The sequence below is a fragment of the Bos grunniens genome, chromosome 5 (genome assembly GCF_055505025.1).
Source record: "Bos grunniens cultivar Pamir isolate PY7600 chromosome 5, Bosgru_T2T1.0, whole genome shotgun sequence".
NCBI classification, from domain to species: domain Eukaryota; kingdom Metazoa; phylum Chordata; class Mammalia; order Artiodactyla; family Bovidae; genus Bos; species Bos grunniens.
In genome coordinates, this window is record NC_141169.1 from 34925087 (window position 1) to 34946113 (window position 21027).

General features: G+C 41.9%; 1 protein-coding gene across 6 annotated transcripts in view; it reads left to right on the forward strand.

Annotated features, from left to right (window-relative positions):
• Positions 1-1281: 1281 nt before the first annotated feature.
• The window catches only part of SCAF11 (SR-related CTD associated factor 11), a 94274-nt gene continuing 74528 nt past the window's right edge, over positions 1282-21027 (forward strand). For all 6 annotated transcript variants that reach the window (XM_086399797.1, XM_086399796.1, XM_086399794.1 and 3 more), the window contains exon 1: positions 1282-1530. The gene's annotated coding sequence lies outside the window, so the exon portion shown is untranslated. The remainder of the gene's footprint in view (positions 1531-21027) is intronic.

The window sequence follows — 21027 nt, forward strand, 5'->3', positions numbered from 1 at the left end:
ACACAAGTTCCATATGGCAGTCTACGACGTATTCTTGAATGAATCATCACATGTCTCTATCTAACCACCAAATTACCTTGGTGGTTAGGAGAGACATTACTTGCGGACAAAAGTCTGGCTAGTCAACACTATGGTTTTTCCGGTAGTCATGTATGGATGTGAGAGTTGGGCTATAAAGAAAGCTGGGTGCCAAAGAATTGATGTTTTTGAACTGCGGTGTTGGAGAAGACTCTTGAGAGTCCCATGGACTGCAAGGAGATCCAACCAGTCCATCCTAAAAGAAATCAGTCCCAAATATTCATTGGAAGGACTGATGCCGAAACTCCAATACTTTGGCCACCTGATGTGAAGAACTGACTCACTGGAAAAGACCCTGATGCTGGGAAAGACTGAAGGCAGGGAGAGAAGGGGAAGACAGAGGATGAGATGGTTGGATGGCATCACCACCACGATGGACATGAGTTTGAACAAGCTCCGGGAGCAGGTGATGGACAGGGAAGCCTGGTATGCTGCAGTCTATGGGGTCGCAAAGAGTCTGACAAACCTGAGCGACTGAACTGAACCACCAAGTGGATCAGGATCACATTTAATTTTTTGCTGTGGGAATTTAGATACGGGGACAAGCCTAGGCTTGATGAGTCACGTAGGATACCTCTTCAAAGCTTTTTTAAAATGCCCACTGGGCGGGAAGAAAGAGGTGAGCTTACAAGTTGGGGCCACTTCAGCCTCCCCGCAGGATGTAGTTCAGGCGGGTAACGCTGCAGGACGAAAACTCAATCCACCGCCAAACAACAAAACACTGTTTTCAATATCATATAGGATAGTAAAGGCCGCACAAAGCACCTCATGTCCTGTTCCCCGAGAGCCTTCTTAACTGTCTTCTACAGCTTGAGGTGTACAGCCGGCAACGCAGAGCTGACTCCAGCGCGCCGCGCAGGCGCAGAACCTGCGGCGTGGGAGGCGAGCCGGGCGTTAAGGACGTTTCCCAGAAGCCCGCGCCACTAGCTGGGGCCCTCCCTCCTGCTCGCAGGCCGCGTGACTTGACTCCGCCCGTCACGTTCTTCCGTCGTAAACGGTGGATTGCCAGCGCCCCCCTGAGGTCTGGTTGAGCGCTGCAGTCGTGCACGCAGGGCCAGTGCGAGCGAGTAGGGAAAGCGCGGAGGGTCCGCCGCCGCCGCCGCCGCCGGCGTCACCGTAGCGCGCCGACCTGTGGCGGCGCGGCTTAGCGGAGGGGAGCGGGGGAGGGGGAAGGGGACGCGCGGAGCGGAGCGGGAGGAGGCCAGACGGGGCGGGGGGAGGGGGAGCAGCGGTGGCGCAAGCCGCGCGGAGCAGCGCAGCCCGGGTCCGCTCCCTGCTCCACCGCCGCCACCTCCCGCGCCAGCCAGCAGAGCCGGCGCCTCAGCGCCCCCGGAATACCTCGAAGCGGACGGAGTCCATGTTGGGGAACTTGGCGGCGGCGTGACGGGAACCTGGGGACCTGCAGTGGGGCTGCCGCCGCCGCCGGAGCCTGCGCCTCGACCTCGGCCTGAGGTAAACACGGGCCGACCCCGGGGGCGGACGGGCGCAGGCAGCTGTCGCTGCGGGGTGGGGTGTACGGACTGGCGGAGTGGGGGAGAGGGGGGCCCGGGGCGATGGGAAGGCGGACAAAGTTTCGGAATCTCGCGCGGCCCAGGCGGCGTTCTGCGCTCGGAGGAAAGTTGGAGCCGCCTCTCGAGGCGGGGGAGGCCGAGGCGGGGAGGCCCCCAGTTCCTCTCGCCACCCCCGCGAGGGCGGCCCCGTGTCGGCCGCCACCGCCTCGCTGTCGGTACCCCGTCCCATTTCCTCCTTGTGGCCTACCCGCCGCCTCCGCCGGCGGCTCCTGTCCCCGCCCGGGGTCCTGGGGGAGTGGGTTGAGGCTAGGGTTCTCCGCGGCAGGGTCGCCACACGTCCAACCCTGTCCTTGCGGGGCACTGTGTCCTGCTGGGCTTCCGGGCGCTCCCCGGCCCCAGCTCTCTTGACTTGGGAGACTTTGCTTTTGTCAATAGCGTCCAAGCCCGTTTGTGAAACCAAACTTTACTGCGCGGTGACCTCTCGGAGTGCGCGACTAGGGAAGAGCCGGCGTTTCAGAGCATCCGCGTTACCCCATGCTCTGAATTTCAAACTCTTCTCCCACCTCCGATTCTTAAACCAGTTTCCCCGTCTGATGAGAGGGCGGGAGGTCTCAACTTGGCTCCATCAATCGCTCCTTAAAGACATTTCTTAGGGATGTCTGGCCGTCTTGCTCTCTCCCCCCATTTTGAAAAATTGTTCTGAAAGTAAGCGCCAGATTTAAGAGTAGTTGAATTTATATACGAATATGGAATTTTAAAATATTCTCAAAGTATTTCTGTACCCTGTTATACACACAGTGTCTACGAGTTGAGCGTTTTTCATTCATTTTGGGTTACATTTTAATATCTTTGTCATACTGCTAGTGAACTAAGATATTTAGGCAGAACTGACAAAAAAGTTTTTAATATAGTGCTTTGGCTAGTAGATGCCGTCCTTCAGTTTTCCCAATGTGGGAAATTCAGTGAAAATTGGAAAAAGCATGTTTAATAGATGCGTTTTTTCATTATAAAACAAAAGTTGATTTCGTGCGTATGACTACTTCCTCAGCAGGATATTGAAGTACATTCTTAAATGTGGTTTTGTGTTTTATTGGTATTAAAATTTTGATAGGTAATCAAGTCTTTTCCCACACTATTGCTTTCTCTTCCCTGTTTCTTTGGCAGTTGGCCTAATCATTTGACTTTTTTGCTGTTTGCTAAGAGCTGCAATAAAGTTTGTGGGACTTTAGTTTTTGTTATTTTAACGAACTGGCAGAAGAAATGAAATTGTCTTTTGATTTCTTTTGTTTTACTATTGTGTAGGTAATCTGAGTTTACTTTGTATTTCGTTTATGCAATATGAAGAATTTTTTGAAGATTAGCAATTCTTATTGTAACTGCATTTTTTTTCCACTATATTTTCTTGTTTGGTGCTTGCAAGTATTTTAGTAATCAGTACATTTTACGTTGAGCTAGTTACCTTTCTGCTTGAGAATTTGAGTCCCTCTTAAAATTTTGGCAGAGTAGGATTTGGATCTCTGCTTACTCAAGTGTACTTATGCTATAAAGACATTTTCACTACGTTGAGGGGGAAGAAAACTGGAAGAAAATGAAAAATTGTTCCTAAATATGCTACTTGAAACTTAAGTCATGGAAAAGTTTTTAAGGGGAGTATTTTTGTATGCTTTTAGGTGGTAGTAACGGGTTTCATGGGTTAACATTGAAACTTTTCAGGGGTCATTCAGCTTCCCTATAATCCTTTGGGCCCTAACCAGTACTTCAGGCAATTTTCTTGAAAAGTTATGCTGTTAATCAGAGGTAGGATGAATCAGTGCTGTTACCAGTAGCATCTTTTAGTAATTAGAAAGTGTAGAATTATATTACTCATCTACCTAATACTTAAACTTTTTTTTTGTTTCATCAGTGAGACATAGCTGTAAAACCTAGCCAAGGAGAATGGCAGGTACAAAAATAATGAGGAGTCAGCCTTAGAATAATTTTCATTGTAAGTTCCTTTTAGAATAAGCTCTGCCATCATTTACCATTGTCTTCTAGTGATATGAATTGAATCTTGACTTTACTTCCCCGGTGAAATAATCTTAATTATATCCCCTGTCTCAAAGAATAAGTTAATAGCTTTACCTTGAATCTGTTACACACACAGTGTCTACGAGTTGAGTGTTTTTCAGTCATTTTGGGTTACATTTTAATATCTTTGTCATACTGCTAGTGAACTAAGATATTTAGGCAGAACTGACAAAAAAGTTTTTAATATAGTACTTTGGCTAGTAGATGCCGTCCTTGAGTTTTCCCAATTTGGGAAATTCAGTGATAAATGGTGATAAACTTTTAGTAGCACTGAGTAGAGCCTGGAGTTAAAATATCCTGTATCATTTTATTGCTGTTCCCAGTGCTCCTCTTTTCATTGTTATGGTCCTCACTTTCCTTTTTTTTTTAAGTTGTTGGCTTTGCTGCAGTCCATGGGGTTGCAAAGAGTCAGACAAGACTGAGCAACTTCACTTTCACTTCTCACTTCCATGCATTGGAGAAGGAAATGGCAATCCACTCCAGTGTTCTTAACTGGAGAATCCCAGGGACGGGGGAAACTGGTGGGCTGCCGTCTATGGGTTTGCACAGAGTCGGACACGACTGAAGCGACTTAGCAGCAGCAGCAGTGCACATAAAAGTTCAATATAAAATGTAAAAACAACACGTCATCTCTCACTTAACAGAATAACATTCTGAGATGTTTCACTATGACCTTTGTTAACCTAGAGTCTTTAACACTCAGCAGCCAGAGTGATCCTGATAAAATACATCAGATCCTGTCACTTCTCTTCTCAAATGGCTTCCCTTCTCAGTCATAGTTAAATACATAGCTCTTACTATGGTCTGCCAGGGTCTGAGACTTTTTTGAGTCTCCTCCTCTCTGACTTCAGTTTCTCTAGCCACACTTCTCTACTACTGAGATTTTCTTTGACTACTCTTAAAGCGTCAGGCCATCCTTCTACATTTCTTAGCCCTTTTTAAGCCAGGTTTTTCTCCATAGCACTTAACATTTTCTAAGATGCTGTATAATTTACTAACTTAAGTTTATTGTATTTTTCTCTTTAAAGCAAGTTCTGTAAGAATGAGGTTTGTCAGTTTGGGTCACTGTTTTGTCCCTGAACACTGAACAATGTCTTATATATAGTAGGTACTTAACAAATATTAACGTGCTTTCAGCTAAAAACATAAAAACATTAAAAATAGTAATTGTGGTTTGAAATTTGAGACTATGCAAGTTTCATTCTTTTGTATACACTGCTAGATTACTTATATCCATGCATTAAGATCTAGTCAGTTTAAGTGTCAGTATGACAGAATGTGATCTTGAAAGTGATTTGTCAGAATATAGACAAAAGTAAGAATGCTTGGCTAAGAGTGGAGTGGTATAACTTTGTTATTCTTTGAAATGTTGTCATTTAGAAGTCAGGTTAGTCTTGTTTTTTGGTAGTCCCAGAAGGCAGAACTAGGATTGTGGTGATGTGTATTGAAAGGAAGGAGAGACGGCAAGAATGGATATGGAGACATTAGTAAAGACTTTTGCAGTAGCAGTCCAGAGTAGATGAGGATAGCTTGAATTAGGATGAGAAATGTGGAGATGGACAAACGTGTGATCGTCAGGCCACACTCAGTGGATTGAAGGTGAAGGAGAGAGAAATTTCAAAGATGACTCCTGAGTTAAATGGATGAGTTGATGGTGGTACCAAAAAAAAGACCAGGGTTCTTCTGACTAGTGGGTTTGAGCTTTGGAGCTTTCACGTGGATATTTCTGTAGGCAATTAGATACTTGATTCTGAATTTCAAAGGAGAGGTATGGGCTGGTGGGCTGCCCTCTGTGGGGTTGCACAGAGTCGGACACAACTGAAGTGACTTAGCTGCAGCAGCAGCAGCATATAGATAGTTGAAACTATAGATGAAATTGTTTAGGGAAAAGTCTATAACTTGGGAAAAAGAGCTGCTAAAATGGAATCACAGTAGCCTCTAACATTTAAAAAAAAAAGTTGTTAGAGGAATGTGAGCTCCCAAAGAATCTGTGAAGGACAGAGAAATAGGAGTTGAGGGTATTACAGAAACCAAAGGAAGAGAGTATTTTAAGGGGAGAGTAGTCATTAGGGTCAAGTGATGATCAGAGTTGAGTAAAGTGAGAACTAACAGATTTTTCTTTGGGAAATTGTTTGGCAGTCCAGTGGTTAGGATTCCTCACTGTCACTGCCCAGGACCCAGGTTCGATCCCTGGTTAGGAAACAAGTCCCACGAGCTGCATGGCAAGGTCAGAAAAAAGAGAAGAAAGATTTTTCTTTGCATTTAACAACATGGAGCTCATTAGCCTTTTGAACAAGCAGGATAGTAAGCTTATTTTCAAACTGATGCTCCTGAAATTGCTTAACTAGATCTAAAATAACTGAGATCAAAGGTTAAGAAATCATCCAGTCACATTATAGAAGAGACTTCAGTTCAGTCGCTCAGTCGAGTCTGACTCTTTGTGATCCCATGGGCTGCAGCACGTCAGGCTTCCCTGTCCATCACCAGCTCCCGGGGCTTGCTCAAACTCATGTCCATTGAGTCGGTGATGCCATCCAACCATCTCATCCTCTGCCATCCCCTTCTCCTCTCACCTTCAATCTTTCCCAGCATCAGGGTATTTTCAGATGTGTCAGCTCTTCGCATCAGGTGGCCAAAGCATTGGAGTTTCAGCTTCAACATCAGTCCTTCCAATGAACACCCAGGACTGATCTCCTTTAGGATGGACTGGTTGGATCTTCTTGCAGTCTAAGGGACTCTGAAGAGTCTTCTCCAACACCACAGTTCAAAAGCATCATTTCTTTGGCACTCAGCTTTCTTTATGGTCCAACTCTCACATCCATACATGACTACTGGAAAAATCATAGCTTTGACTAGACTGACCTTTGTGGGCAAAGTAGAGTTTCTGCTTTTTCATATACTGTCTAGGTTGGTCATAACTTTTCTTTCAAGGAGCAAGCATCTTTTAATTTCATGGTTGCAGTCCCCATCTGCAGTGATTTTGAAGCCCCCCAAAATAAAGTCTGTCACTGTTTCCATTGTTTCCCCATCTATTTGCCACGAAGTGATGGGACCAGATGCCGTGATCTTAGTTTTCTGAATGTTGAGTTTTAAGCCAATTTTTTCACTCTCCTCTTTCACTTTCATCAAGAGGCTATCTAGTTCTTTTTCGCTTTCTGCCATAAGGGTGGTGTCATCTGCATATCTGAGGTTATTGATACCTCCTTGCAATCCTGATTCCAGCCTGTGCTTCATCCAGCCCAGCGTTTCTCATAATGTACTTTGCATATAAGTTAACTAAGCAGGGTGACAATATACAGCCTTGATGTACTCCTTTCCTGATTTGGAACCAGTCTGTTGTTCCATGTCCAGTTCTAACTGTTGCTTCTTGACTTGTGTACAGATTGCTCAGGAGGCAGGTCAGGTGGTCTGGTATTCTCATCTCTTTGAGAATTTTCCACAGTTTCTTGTGATCCACAAAGTCAAAGGGCTTAGTCAATAAAGCAGAAGTACATGTTTTTCTGGAACTCTCTTGCTTTTTTGATGGTCCAGCGGATGTTGGCAATTTGATCTCTGTTTCCTCTGCCCTTTCTAAAACCAGCTTAAACATCTGGAAGTTCATGGTTCATGTACTGTTGAAGCCTGGCTTGGAGAGTTTTGAGCATTACTTTGCTAGCGTGTGAGAGGAGTGAAATTGTGCGGTAGTTTGAGCATTCTTTGGCATTGCCTTTCTTTGAGATTGGAAGGAAAACTGTCCGTTTCAGTCCTGGGGCCACTGTTGAGTTTTCCAAATTTGCTGTCATACTGAGTGCAGCACCTTCACCACATCATCTTTTAGGATTTGAAATAGCTCAACTGAAATTCCATCACCTCCACTAGCTCTGTTCCTAGTGATGCTTCCTAAGGCTAACTTGACTTTGCACTCCACGATGTCTGGTTCTAGGTGAGTGATCACACCATTGTGGTTATCTGGGTCATGAAGATCTTTTTTGTAGAGTTCTTCTGTGTATTCTTGCCACCTCTTCTAATATCTTCTGCTTCTGTTAGGTCCATACCATTTCTGTCCTCCATTGTGCCCAACTTTGTGTGAAATGTTCCCTTGGTATCTCTAATCTTCTTGAAGAGATCTCTAGTCATTCCCATTCTATTGTTTTCCTCTTTCTTTGCATTGATCACTGAGGAAGGCTTTCTTATCTCTCCTTGCTGTTCTTTGAACTCTGCATTCAAATAGGTATATGTTTTCTTTTCTCCTTTGCCTTTAGCTTCTCTTCTTTTCACAGCTATTTGTAAACCCTCCTCAGACAACCATTTTGCCTTTTTGCATTTTCCTTCTTGGGATTGTCTTGATCACTACCTCCTGTACAATGTCATGAACCTCCACCCATAGTTCTTCTATCAGATCTAATCCCTTGAATCTATTTGTCACTTACATTGTATACTTGTAAGGGAATTGATTTAGGTCATACCTGAATGGTCTAGTGATTTTCCCTACTTTCTTCAATTTAAGTCTGAATTTGGCAGTAAGGAGTTCATGATCTAAGCCACAGTCAGCTCCGGGTCTTGTTTTTGCTGACTGCATAGAGCTTCTCCATCTTTGGCTGCAAAGAATATAATCAATTTGATTTCTGTATTGACCATCTAGTGATGTCCATGTGTAGAGTCATCTCTTGTGTTGTTGGAAGAGGTTCTTTGCTATGACCAGTGTGTTTCTTTTGGCAAAACTCTGCTAGTCTCTGCCCTGCTTCATTCTGTGCTCCAAGGCCAAATTTTCCTGTTTACTCCCAAATATTTCTTGACTTCCTACTTTTGCATTCCAGTCCCCTATAATGAAAAGAACATCTTTTTTGGGTGTTCTAGAAGGTCTTGTGGGTCTTCGTAGAACTGTTCAATTTCAGCTTCTTCAGCATTATTGGTTGGAGCATAGACTTGGATTACTGTGATATTGAATGGTTTGCCTTGGAAATGAACAGAGATCCTTCTGTCCTTTTTGAGATTGCATCCAAGTACTGCATTTCAGACTCTCTTGTTGACTATGATGCCTACTTCATTTGTTTTAAGGGATTCTTGCCCACAGTTATTGTTTATCATATATACTGTGTGCCAACTACTGTGTTCTAGACATTTTGTATTAATTTTCATTTGATGTTTTCAGAAGCCTTGCAGTGCTGGGTGCATTAATCTGTTTTACAGAAAGGAGTCAGAGGCTCTGGAGAAGTCAAATGACTTGTTAAGTGTGAGAGCAGTTGCTAAGAATCTATGCCCACGTCTGTCTGAGTCTTTGGCCTTTAGTTAGATATTACATCTGTTGACTTCCCAAACTCTGCATCAGTGTTGTCTAGTAGTAGATGTTGCTGTGATGATGAAAGTGTTCTGTATCTCTGCTCCCCTATGTAGTAGTTGATAGTAACTGAAGCAGTAGTGACTACTACTATGTTCAAGTGTGCAACATTTGAAATGTGGTCAGTGCAATGGGAAACAGAACAGTGGTACTGTACTGGACAGTGCAGATATAGATCAAAAGAATCCCATAAATAATAGAGTCGTTTCCTGTATAATAATAGATGGAAACATATTTTCTTTAAAAGGAGTACTGTTTGGCTTATATTCTAGCTTTAGATGCTGTAAGGGAATATTTTGGGTAATCATTTTTTTTTTTTAAGTCTCAAACTTTCACAAAAGTTCCAAGTTAGTGCAAAAAACTGAGTAAGTTGTAGATTGTAGTCTCATTGCGCCAATCAAGGACAGGGACATTCTATTACAGAAACAATATTAAGCTTAGGAAATTAATATTGGTATATTACTACCATCTACTCAGATGTCATCCAGGTTTTGCCAGTTTTCTTAGTGATTTCCTCTGTAACAAAATGATACGGTTCAGAATTTTCTGTTGCATTTATTTAATTATAATGTCTTTTTACATTGCTTCAGCCTAGAACAATTTCTCAGTCTTTCATTGATTTTCATGGCCCTGACACTTAAAAAGATTAAAGGTTAGTTTTATTGTAAAATGTCCAATGATTTGGATTTACCTGTACGGATGTGAGAGTTGAACTTTGAAGAAAGCTGAGTGCCGAAGAATTAATGCTTTTGAACTGTGGTGTTGGAGAAGACTCTTGAGAGTCCCTGGAATGCAAGGAGATCCAACCAGTCCATTCTGAAGGAGATCAGCCCTGGGATTTCTTTGGAAGGAATGATGCTAAAGCTGAAACTCCAGTACTTTGGCCACCTCATGCGAAGAGTTGACTCATTGGAAAAGACCCTGATGCTGGGAGGGATTGGGGGCAGGAGGAAAAGGGGACGACAGAGGATGAGATGGCTGGATGGCATCACTGACTCGATGGACGTGAGTTTGAGTGAACTCCGGGAGTTGGTGATGGACAGGGAGGCCTGGTGTGCTGCGATTCATGGGTCGCAAAGAGTCAGACACGACTGAGCAACTGAACTGAACTGATGTCTCCTTGTGGTTGGATTCAGATTGTGCATTTTTGATAGGAGTACCACCGTGATGATACTGTGTTCATGTTACATCCTGTCAAATGGCATAGTTTTATTTGTCCCCTTACTGATGATGTGCATTTTGATCACTTAAGGTGAAATCTCACAAGCCTCTTTACTGAAAAGTTTCCCTCCTTTTTAGTAATTAATAAGTACTTTGTGGGAAAGTATTTTGAGATTATGTTAAGCTCAATCCTTATCAAACTTGCTGTTTGTTGATTCTCAGATTGTCCCAGCTTTGGCTAGTGAAAGCCACTTCAAGCTAGTTTCTGTGTTCTTCTGACTTGCTTTGAGCACTCCTTACTTTTTGAAAAGAAAATGTTCCAGGCTTACCTTAAACTTTCCTTGCCACAGCCCTGAAATCAACCATTTCTGCAACGTGTGGTTTCTTTGAGTGGAGAAAGGTATTCAGAAACCAAGATTTTGTTGTTATATTTGTATCTTCATCTATATATAAAAAACCATGAGTTGGTGCCAGTTTTTCCAATAAACAGAGGTTTTTTTTTTTTTTTTTTCAGTTTTCTCTTTCTCAAAGTTTATAACTCCCTTTTCTTAAAAGGAATTACTTACCTCCCATTACCCGTAGTTATTTACTTATAGGATCAATCCCAGCTACGTAGCCAGTTTCCCACTGCCATTGCTGCTCCCTCCCCTGTCTTGCATAACATTTTCACTCTACTAGGGCTCTGACACCTTGTACCAGGATGCAGTCCTCATTCCAGGCTTCTCTCATACCTCGTGCAGAGCATCTTGCCATTCTGCTTGAGTTCTAATACCTCATTCTAGGCCGTCTCACCATCGCTTGTATGGACACTTTGCCCACAGACTTAGCTTCTAACACATCCAGGTGGAATTGCAACATACGGACATGTACTTTTCAGAGAAGGCAGTGGCAACCCGCTCCAGTACTCTTGCCTGGAAAATCTCATGGACGGAGGAGCCTGGTAGGCTGCAGTCCATGGGGTCGTGAAGAGTTGGACACGACTGAGCGACTTCACTTTTATTTTTCACTTTCATGCATTGGAGAAGGAAATGGCAACCCACTCCAGTGTTCTTGCCTGGAGAATCGCAGGGATGGGGGAGCCTGGTGGGCTGCCGTCAATGGGGTCGCACAGAGTCGGACACGACTGAAGCGACTTAGCAGCAGCAGATATGTACTTTTAAAGATTATACTTACTTGTTTTTACAAGTAAATTACAAAAGATTATTGTACCAACAATTTTAGTGAAAATTAAGAGAGATTTGTTCTCAAGTTTTAATATAAACCCTCCTGAGATTCTCACATCTCTTAGTGATAAGACTAATCTTTCTCCTTATTTCTTTATTTACCCTAGAGTTCTCAGGTGTATTTTTAAAAAATTATTAATTTCTGGCTGTGCTGGAGCTCTGTTGCTGCATAGGCTTTTTAGTTGCAGCGAGCTGGGGTTACCCTTTAGTTGCATTGTGTGGGCTTTCCGTTGTGGTGGCTTCTTTTGTGGAGCACAGGCTCTAGGTGCTTAGGCTTGAGTAGTTGAGGTTTATGGGCTTTGTAGTTGTAGTGCACAGGCTTATTTTCTCTGTGGCACCTGGAATCTTCTAGATCAGTGATCCAACCTGTGTCTGCTGCATTGACAGATTCTTTACCACTGAGCCACCAGGGAAACCCCTCAGATGTACTTTTAAGGGAGGGTTGTTTTTTTTTTTTTTTTTTTACTGTAATCTTAACAGTAAGGTTAAAAATCAGTTTTCTGTTTATATAGGTTTTGGAGTCAATCATACCCGGCTCTGAATGCTGATCATCCCAAATACTGATTGTCACCTCTCGTAGGTGACTATCAGTAGTGGCGATAGTTGTAAAGAATCTGCCTGCCAGTATAGGACACACAAGAGACACCAGTTGGATCCCTGGGTCAGGAAGATTCCTTAGAGTAGGAAATGGCACCCCACTCCAGTATCTTGCCTAGAAGATTCCATGGGCAGAGGAACCTGGCAGACTACAGTTCATGGGGCCACAGGGAGTTGGACACAACTGACCTAGTGAGCACACACACGGTTTCCTCACCTATTTTAAGTAATGTTTACCTGAGTCTGGTGGTAATAGCACCTAACTCCATCTCTGTCTTTTATAACTTTAAGTTAGCTCTGTTTAGTGAATGATTTTAAAGCCTTTTAAGCAGTGTTGTAATATTGATAGGTGTTTTAATTTTTTTAATGTACTGTGGCTTGGTGTTTAAATGTGCAGAAGTGTGCCAGAGTATTTAGTTCATTTCCTGATATAAAGTAATCATTCTCTCTACCTCTAATTCTGTGCTCCAGGTTTGTTGATGTCTATGATTCTGTTAGGTCTAGGGATGAAACATAGCTTTTGCTTTAAATATGTATTTTTTAAAGGACTTGAAAGGAGAAAAAAAATCTCATATATTCCTAAATATTTGGTATTTTCTTGTTGTTCTTTGTTAATGAAATTTCAGTTTTGTTTCTTGTGTCATATCTCTTCAGCCTGAAGCACTTCTTTTAAGTAGCCCTTTTGGTGATAAATTCTCTTTGTTTTTCTTAACTGAAATGTCTTTTCCATTTTTATTTCTTTGATCTTTCTTTTGAGTTAATCCTATTTGATGCACACTGAACTTTGTGAATTTTTAAATTTGTGCCTTTCACCAAGTTAGAGAGTGTTTTTGAACATTATTTCTTCAAATATATTTTTCTGTACCAATCTTTTTCCTTTTTCTGGGCATGAATCGAACTTTGGATATTGTCCATAGGAGCCTGAGACTCTTCATTTTCTTTCAGTCTTTTATTTATCTGTTCTTCATATCAGATCATTTCTAATACTGTATCTTCACATTTACTGACTCATTCCTTTACATTTCCATCCTGTTTTTAAGATCTTATTTCAGACATTGTGTTTTTCAGTTCTAAAATTTTCATTTCTTTCTTTCTTTTTTAAAAAAATATAGTTTATCTGCTGAGAACCTCTGTCTTCCTATTCATTTCAGCAGTGTTGCCTTTTCTCCATGGAACATAACATGCATATATTTAATTTAAGATCATGCCTGACAAATGCGCTGACTAAATATTACCTAAGGTTGTTTTTTAGTTCAGTTGCTCAGTCTTGTCCACCTCTTTGCGACCCCATGGACTGTAGCACGCCAGGTTTCCATATCCATCACCGACTCCCTGAGCTTGCTGAAACTGATGTCCAGCGAGCCAATGACGCTGTCCAAACATCTCATCCTCTATTGTCCCCTTTTCCTCCTGCCTTCAATCTTTCCAAGGATCAGGGTATTTCCAGTGAGTTGGTTCTTTGCATCTGGTAGCCAAACCATTGGAGCATTAGCTTCACCATCAGTCCTTCCAATTAATATTCAGGACTGATTTCTTTTAGGATTGGCTGGTTTGATCTTCTTGCAATCCAAGGGACTCTCAAGAGTCTTCTACAACACCACAGTTCAAAAGCATCAGTTCTTTGGTGCTCAGCTTTCTTTATGGTCCAATTCTCACATCCATACATGACTACTGGAAAAATCATCGTTTGGACTAGACGGACCCTTGTCAGTAAAGTTAATGACTCTGCTTTTTAATACACTGTCTAGGTTGGTCACAGCTTTTCTTCGAAGGAGCAAGTGTCTTTTAATTTCATGGCTGCAGTCACCATCTGAAGTGATTTTGGAGCCCTAGAAAATAGAGTCTCTCACTGTTTCCATTGTTTCCCCATCTATTTACTGTGAACTGGTAGGACCTGATGTTGTGATCTTAGTCTTTTTAATGTTGAGTTTTAAGTCAGCTTTTTCACTCTCCTTCACTTTCATCAAGAGGCTCTTTAGTTCTCCGTTTTCTGCCATAAGGGTGGTATCATCTGCATATCTGAGGTTATTGGTATTTCTCCCTGCAATTTTGATTCCAGCTTGTAATTAATCCCACCTGGCATTTCTCATTATGTACTCTGCATATAAGTTAAACAAGGTGACAAGATGCAGCCTTGACATACTCCTTTTCTGATTTGGAACCAGTCCCGTTTTTCCATGTCTGGTTCTAACTGTTGCTTCTTGATCTGCATAGAGATTTCTCAGGAGACAGGTAACATGGTCTGGTATTCCTATCTTTTTCAGAATTTTCCACAGTTTGTTGTGATCCGCAAAGTCAGTGGCTTTGGCGTAGTCAATAAAGCAGAAGTACATGTTTTTCTGGAATTCTCTTTCCTTTTGTATGATCCAGCAGATGTTGGCAATTTCGTATCTGGTTCCTCTGCCTTTTCTAAAACCAGCTTGAACATCTGGAAGTTCATGGTTCATGTATTGCTGAAGCCTGGCTTGGAGAATTTTGAGCATTACTTTACTAGTGTGTGAGATGAGTGCAATTGTGCCGTAGTTTGAGCATTCTTCGGCATTGCCTTTCTTTGGGATTGGAATGAAAACGGACCTTTTCCAGTCCTGTGGCCACTGCTGAATTTTCCAAATTTGTTGGTATATTGAATGTGACGTTTTCACAGCATCATCTTTTAGGATTTGAAATAGCTCAACTGGAATTCCATCACCTCCACTAGCTTTGTTTGTAGTGATGCTTCCTAAGGCCCACTTGGCATTCCAGGATGTCTGGCTCTAGGTGAGTGAGCACACCATCGTGGTTATCAGGGTCATGAAGATCTGTTTTGTATAGTTCTTCAGTGTATTCTTGCCACCTCTTAATATCTTCTGCTTCTATTAGGTCCATAATGTCCTTTATTGTGCCCATCTTTGCAGAAATGTTCCCTTGGTATCTCTGATTTTCTTGAAGAGTTCTCTGGTCTTTCCCCTTGTATTGCTTTCCTCAATTTCTTTGCATTGATCACTTGAGAAGGCTTTCTTCTCTCTTTTTGCTATTCTTTGGAACTTTGCATTCAGATGGATATATCTTTCCTTTTCTCATTTGCCTTTCACTTCTCTTCTTTTCTCAGCTATTTTTAAGGCCTTAGACAACCATTTTGCCTTTTGGTGTTTCTTCTTCTTGGGAATGGTTTTGATAACCACCTTCTGTATACTGTTATGAACCTCCATCCATAGTTCTTCAGGCACTCTATCAGATCTAATCCCTTGAATCTATTTGTCACTTCCACTGTATAATCAGAAGGGATTTGATTTAGGTCATACCTGAATGGTCTAGTGGTTTTCCCTACTGTCTTCGATTTAAGTCTGAATTTTGCAATAAGGAGTTCATGCTCTGAACCACTGTCAGCTCCTGGTCTCGTTTTTGCTGACTGTATTGAGCTTCTCCATCTTTGGCTACAAAGAATATAATCAATTTGATTTCTGTATTAACCATCTGGTGTTGTCCATGTGTAGAGTTGCCTCTTGTGTTGTTGGAAGAGGCTGTTTGCTTTGACCAGTGCATTGTCTTGGCAAAACTCTGTTAGCCTTTTCCCTGCTTCATTTTGTACTCCCAGGCCAAACTTGCCTATTATTCTAGGTATCTCTTGACTTCCTGTTTTTGCATTCCAGTCCCCTATGATGAAAAGGACATCTTTTTTGGGTGTTAGTTCTAGAAGGTCTTATAGGTCTTCATAGAATTGTTGAACTTCAGCTTTTTTGGCATTAGTGGTTGGGGCGTAGACTTGGATACTGTGATGTTGAATGTTTTGCCTTGGAAACGAACAGAGGTCATTCTGTCGTTTTTGAGATTGCATCCAAGTACTGCATTTTGGACTCTTTTCTTGACTGTGAGGGCTATTTCATGTCTTCTTAGGGATTCTTGCCCATAGTAGTAGATATAATGGTCATCTGAATTAAATTCACCCATTCTGGTCCATTTGTTCGTAGTGATGCTTTCTAAGGCCCACTTGACTTTACATTCCAGGATATCTGGCTCTAGGTGAGTGATCACACCATCGTGATTGTCTGGGTCATGAAGATCTTTTTTGTACAGTTCTTCTGTGTATTCTTGCCACCTCTTCTTAATATCTTCTGCTTCTGTTAGGTCCATACCATTTCTGTCCTTTATCGAGCCCATCTTTGCATGAAATGTTCCCTTGGTATCTCTAATTTTCTTGAAAAGATCTCTAGTCTTTCCCATTCTGTTGCTTTCCTCTATTTCTTTGCATTGATCACTGAGGAAGGCTTTCTTAACTCTCCTTGCTAATCTTTGGAACTCTGCATTAAGATGCTTGTATCTTTCCTTTTTTCCTTTGCTTTTCACTTCTCTTCTTTTCAGAGCTATTTGTAAGGCCTCCTCAGACAGCCATTTTGCTTTTTTGCATTTCTTTTCCATGGGGGTGATCTTGATCCCTGTCTCCTATACAGTGTCATGATCTATAGTTCATCAGGCACTCTATCAGATCTAGTCCCTTAAATCTATTTCTCACTTCCACTGTATAATCATAAGGGATTTGATTTAGGTCATACCTGAATGGTCTAGTGGTTTTCTTTACTTTCTTCAATTTAAGTCTGAATTTGGCAGTAAGGAGTTCATGATCTGAGCCACAGTCAGCTCTCGGTCTTGTTTTTGCTGACAGTATAGAGCTTCTCCATCTTTGGCTGCAAAGAATATAATCAATCTGATTTCGGTGTTGACCATCTGGTGATGTCCATGTGTAGAGTCATCTGTTGTGTTGTTGGAAGTGGGTGTTTGCTATGACCAAACACCCTCTTGGCAAAACTCAATTAGCCTTTGCCCTGCTTCGTTCTGTACTCCAAGGCCAAATTTGCCTGTTACTACAGGTATTTCTTGACTTCCTACTTTTGCATTCCTGTCCCTTATAATGAAAAGGACATCTTTTCTAGGTGTTAGTTGTAAAAGGTCTTGTAGGTCTTCATAGAACCTTTCAACTTTAGATTATTCAGCTTTACTGGTTGGGGCATAGGCTTGGATTACCATGATATTGAATGGTTTGCCTTGGAAACAAACAGAGATCCTTCTGTCCTTTTTGAGATTGCATCCAAGTACTGCATTTCGGACTCTTTTGTTGACCATGATGGCTACTCCATTTCTTATAAGGGATTCCTGCCCACAGTAGCAGATGTAATGGTCATCTGAGTTAAATTCACCCATTCCAGTCCATTTTAGTTCGCTGATTCCTAGAATGTCGACATCCACTCTTGCCATCTCCTGTTTGACCACTTCCAATTTGCCTTGATTCATGGACCTAACATTCCAGGTTCCTATGCAATATTGCTCTTTACAACATCGGACCTTGCTTCTGTCACCAGTCCCATCCACAACTGGGTGGTGTTTTTGCTTTGGCTCCATCCCTTCATTCTTTCTGGAGTTATTTCTCCACTGATGTCCAGTAGCATATTGGGCACCTACCGACTTGGGGAGTTCCTCTTTCAGTGTCCAACATTTTGCCTTTTCATACTCTTCATGGCCTTTTCATACTGTTCTTAAGGCTTCCTCAGTGATCAATGCAAAGAAATAGAGGAAAACAACAGAATGGGAAGGACTAGAGATCTCTTCAAGAAAATCAGAGATACCAAGGGAACATTTCATGCAAAGATGGGCTCAATAAAGGACAGAAATGGTATGGACCTAACAGAAGCAGAACATATTAAGAAGAGGTGGCAAGAATACACAGAAGAACTGTACAAAAAAGATCTTCACGACCCAGATAATCACGATGGTGTGATCACTGACCTAGAGCCAGACATCCTGGAATGTGAAGTCAAATGGGCCTTAGGAAGCATCACTACAAACAAAGCTAGTGGAGGTGATGGAATTCCAGTTGAGCTATTTCAAATCCTGAAAGAAGATGCTGTGAAAGTGCTGCACTCAATATGCCAGCAAATTTGGAAAACTCAGCAGTGGCCACAGGACTGGAAGAGGTCCATCTTCATTCCAATCCCAAAGAAAGGCAATGCCAAAGAATGCTCAAACTACTGCACAAATGCACTCATCTCACACACTAGTAAAGTAATGCTCAAAATTCTCCAAGCCAGGCTTCAGCAGTATATGAACCATGAACTTCCAGATGTTCAAGCTGGTTTTAGAAAAGGCAGAGGAACCAGAGATCAAATTGCCAACATCTGCTGGATCATCGAAAAAGCAAGAGAGTTCCAGAAAAACATCATTCTCTGCTTTATTGACTATGCCCTTTGACTTTGTGGATCACAAGAAACTGTGGAAAATTCTGAAAGAGATGGGGATACCTGACCACCTGACCTGCCTCTTGAGAAACCTATATGCAGGTCAGGAAGCAACAGTTAGAACTGGACATGGCACAACAGACTGGTTCCAAATAGGAAAAGGAGTACGTCAAGGCTGTATATTGTCACCCTGCTTATTGAACTTATATACAGAGTACATCATGAGAAAGGCTGGGCTGGAAGATGTGCAAGCTGGAATCAAGATTGCCGGGAGAAATATCAATCACCTCAGATATGCAGATGACACCACCCTTATGGCAGAAAGTGAAGAGGAACTAAAAAGCCTCTTGATGAAAGTGAAAGAGGAGAGTGAAAAAGTTGGCTTAAAGCTCAACATTCAGAAAACGAAGATCATGCCATCTGGTCCCATCACTTCATGGAAAATAGATGAGGAAACAGTGGAAACAGTGTCAGACTTTATTTTTGGGGGCTCCAAAATCACTGCAGATGGTGATTGCTGTCATGAACAAAAGACACTCCTTGGAAGGAAAGTTATGACCAACCTAGGCAGCATATTAAAAAGGAGAGACATTACTTTGCCAACAAAGGTCCATCTAGTCAAGGCTATGGTTTTTCCAGTGGTCATATATGGATGTGTGAGTTGGACTGTAAAGATAGCTGAGCACTGAAGAATTGATGCTTTTGAACTGTGGTGTTGGAGAAGACTCTTGAGAGTCCCTTGGGCTGCAGGGATGTCCAACCTGTCCATCCTATAGGTGATCAGTACTGCGTGTTCATTGGAAGAACTGATGCTAAAGCTGAAACTCCAATACTTTGGCCACCTCATGGGAAGAGTTGACTCATTGGAAAAGACCCTGATGCTGGGAGGGATTGGGGGCAGGAGGAGAAGGGGACGACAGAGGATGAGATGGCTGGATGGCATTACCGACTCAATGCACGTGAGGCTGGGTAAACTCCGGGAGTTGGTGATGGACAGGGAGTCCTGGCGTGCTGCGATTCATGGGGTCGCAAAGAGTCGGATACGACTAAGCGACTGAACTGAACTTGTCCATTTTATCTCACTGATTCCTAAAATGTCGATGTTCACTCTTGCCATCTCCTGTTTGACTACTTCTAATTTACCTTATTTATGGACCTAACATTCCAAGTTCCTGTCCAGTATTGTTCTTTATAGCATCCGACTTTACTTCCATTAGCAGTTACATTCACAATGGGGCATCGTTTTCGCTTGGCTCAGCCTCTTTGTTCTTTCTGGAGCTATTTCTCCACTCTTTTCCAGAAGCATATTGGGCACCTACTGACTTGGGGAGTTTATCTTTCAGTGTCCTATCTTTTTGCCTTTTCATACTGTTCATGGGGTTCTCAAGGCAAGGATACTGAAGTGGTTTGCCATTCCCTTTTCCTGTGGACCACGTTTTGTCAGAACTCTCTACCATGACCCGTTCGTCTTGGGTGACCCTACGCAGTATGGCTCATAGTTTCATCGAGTTAGACAAGGCTGTGATTTCATTGAGTTAAACAGGTTTGTTATACATATTTATAATTCATTCATTCAAAAGTGTTTATTGGGTACTTACTTTAAGGTGTGGTGCATGGTACTCGATCCTGGTTATCTCGCAAATAGCGCAGATAACAGCTTAATAGTTTTGTAGTCATTTGAGTCATTAAATGTGTTAGTGCTTCTCATTGCTTGAATATTTTTAATGTCTAGTGACTTGGATTGATACTTGTTTTATTTTCTGGCAAAGGGCTAGTGAGTTCTAGTCCTACTACTTAACCACTGGCTTTGTGACCTCAGACAAGTTACTTATTTTCACTGTATGTAAAATGGAGATATCGTCCACAAACTACTGTAAGAGTTAAATAACTTATGACATATCAGAAAGTAATGGCTAGAAGCTGTGTGAAAAGCATAGTCAAGTCGAGTTCTTGGGGTTTTTGAAGCATTTGTAATAAGATTACATTGCAGAGAGAATCCCAGGATCTGCCATGCCTGATGCCAGCATGGAGGAGTGTGTGGTGTTTTTTTTTTTTTAAGTAAGTTTTCATACTATGTAGTAATATATTTCTAAGTTAGAATAGTACTGTATCATAGGAGTAGTATTGTGAAATGCTGCTTTAAGTTACATGTGAAAAATTGATCTGATAACATTGATAATACACTTAATGTAACAGAATAAAATTTTGTTTATCTCTGAGATAGCTACTTAGGTTGAATTTAAGAAAGTCAGACAATAGGCATGCTAGAATAGAGAGAGAGGATGTCCTTTGTACTGCACAAAACAGTTCCCCCCACCCCCTCCCATCTGTATTAGTTTTACTATAGCAACTTATACCAACTTGGAAGGGATTAGTACAAAGAAAGTGACATTCCTTGAGGAACTGGTCAAGGAATGACATTTAGTGTCTGTGCTTGAGACTAATTTATGGAGTTGAAATTCTGTAACGTAATTTTTAAAGTCTTATTTAAACAGAACTGAGCAGTATTTCAGAAGCAATGTTTTGAACTTTGTCCTCCTCCCTCCCCCACTGCTATAGATGAAATCCATTTCCATTCCTCTCTAACAAGCATTTGTGTATGGTATTTTATTGTCAGTGTTTCCTTTCCTTTAATCTTGGGATTTATTTGCAAATGTTTCCTGTGCTTTACATAATTTTCCCATCTTTTATGGAAATAGGTAGACTGGGGTTACCATTTTAATTCAGGAGTCTCTCTAAGGTAGATTAAAGGTTAAATTAAAGAAATAGTTTAGTTTTCTTATTTGGGGTTAGAAGAAAAGTATAAAAAGATAGTAATTCTTTCTCTACTTCCATGCTCCCTCTCAGGATTCGCTTTCCTCTTGGTC